The sequence below is a fragment of the Doryrhamphus excisus genome, linkage group LG9, assembly GCF_037039965.1.
Source record: "Doryrhamphus excisus strain RoL-2023G ecotype Guam linkage group LG9, RoL_Dexc_Guam_v1.1, whole genome shotgun sequence".
Lineage (NCBI taxonomy): Eukaryota > Metazoa > Chordata > Actinopteri > Syngnathiformes > Syngnathidae > Doryrhamphus > Doryrhamphus excisus.
In genome coordinates, this window is record NC_136365.1 from 14,622,501 (window position 1) to 14,625,000 (window position 2,500).

The following is a 2,500-nucleotide window of genomic DNA, read 5'->3' on the forward strand; positions in this document are numbered from 1 at the left end:
GAAAAGTGACTGATTGGGGGTGAAGGTGGTGATGAAGCGATGTTTCTGAGCCGAGTGCAGGTGTCGTAGGTGGACGGTGAGAAGACGGGTGAAGATGGGCCAGTGGCGGGCGGTGCGGTGGTCAAAGTGGTGGATGTTCCTGACGATGTAGATGGTATACCGGGCTATGGACAGGATGAGATGACAGAGGTGGCGGTTCGTTCCAGAGCAGCTGATGGAGGGCCCAAAGAGGAGAAGCCATGGTTCCTGGTCGCCTCCCTCAAGAGAGGCCGGCGGTGGAAGTCTCCAAGACAGTCTCCGGGCGAGCAGATCCTGCACCCGGGTCCAGAAGGGGCGGACGGCCGGGCACGTGATGAAGAGGGGATGGAGATCCTCGTAAGACCCACCACACACCGGACAATCTCTGCCATACCTGTCTGGGTATATAGTGTGCAGTGTAGCGCGTGTGTAAATCAGTCTATGTTTCATTTTGAACTCGAAATTTGCGAGCTGGGGTGAGGTGTACCATTGGAATGTCTTGGCCCAGATGGGTGTGATGTCATGAGTATGGTATGAACGGGACCAGGCATGTTCAGCTGCAGGAGCCCTGACCACACGATCCAACAGTAACCGGTAGAAGGTACGAGTGTGCAGGGAGGTGAAACGCCTGACTGAACCATTAAAATGTATATCAAAATCAATTAAATTCAGACCTCCCTTATCAACATCATTGATCATTACATTGTGTGCGACCAAACAACGACCAATACCCCAGAGAAACTTCGATACAATTACACTAATCCTATTTGCACAGTCTCCTGGCAGCTCGCTCACAGTTAGAGCATGGGTCAGTTTTGACAGACACAAAGCATTCACCACTAAAACTTTTCCTCTCAGTCCTAAACGTCGAAATTTTAGGAAATTCAATTTAGCTACTAGCTTTCTGATTAAATCTTCCCACATTTTCCGATTTGACTCCACACTATCTTTACCTACAAGCACCCCTAAGACCCTGTAAATGCTCCCTGCTTCCTTAAAATGTACTGACAAAGGTTGGGGAGTTACATTTCCACAAAATGCAACAGACGTTTTTTCAAAGTTTATTTTTGCTCCTGAGGCCAGACCATAAATTTTCAACACATGCAAGGCTGCCTCAAGACTTTCGGTGTCTCGCAAAAATAAATTGGTGTCATCTGCGAACTGTAACACCTTATACTCAGCTCCTGCAGGGGAGAGTATGCCCCTGACACTACACTCTGACATCAACATGGCAGCCAGAGGCTCAGCCACGAGGCTATAAAGAAAAGCAGAGAGGGGGCATCCCTGACGGATAGAACGCTTCACAGGAAAGACATCTGTCATGGCACCATTACATTTGACTCTGCTCGAAGCAGATCCATACAATAACTTTATCCAGTTTACAAAATTCGTACCAAAACCCATTTTTTCTAATACAGCAAAAAGAAAACTGTGCTCTACTCTATCAAAAGCTTTATTAAAATCTACACTTACATGAATACCACCTGTTTTATGCATCACATTTAGTAAATATTTTATTGACAAAATTGAGTCTGAAATGTCCCGGCCAGGGACACTGTAAGCCTGGGCGGATAGAATAACCGACTCCATTACACCTCTGATACGGCCTGCTAGAATTTTGGCAAGAATTTTATAATCTACATTTAATAAGCTGATTGGCCTGTAATTTTCCAATTTATTTCTTTCTCCCTTCTTGAACGCAAGGGACACTACACCCAAAGCAAAGGAGTTTGAGGCTCTCCCCTCTCTCTCCATCTCCTGAAAAAGTCGAAGGAGAATGGGCGCCACTCTGGACGTGAAGCACCTGTAAAATTCGCTGGTGAGCCCATCCTCACCTGGGGCTTTGCCAGTACTTAGCAGCTTTACTGCAGACCTGACCTCCTCTAACAAAAGAGGCGCATCACACGCCTCAGCCTCAGCATTCGACAACCTACCACTTAATTAACTACCTCATCAAAGCGATTAACTGAGACACCCTCCGAACTAAACAAAGCACCATAAAATTTTCCCACAACACCCAACACATCATCAATATCTGAAACCTCCTTCCCCTCACTATTTATCAGTTTTTCAATATACATTTTATTTTGCCTCACCTTCTCCATTGCAAAGAAAAAACCTGTAGATCGCTCACCCTGCACAGTATACTGTGCTCTTGCACGCAGCATGGCACCTCTACATTTAGAGATCTCAATATTATCCAGTTGAGCTTTAATTTCTAGATACTCAGGATTTACTGGACCACTAGTAAAAGCTGACCTGCTCACAATGTCCCTCAGCCTATGTTTTAACTGAGTCTCCTCGGCCTTTAACAACCAGTTTTTCTGTTTGCTAAAATTTACTGAAAGGCGCTTTATTCTTTTCTTTGCCTCCTCCCACCAGTCCACAATTGACTCAATACATTCTATTTCCATATCAAAAGAATCAAACAACCTATTCATTTTTTTGCAATAATTTTCATCTTCAAGCAAGGAATTATTTA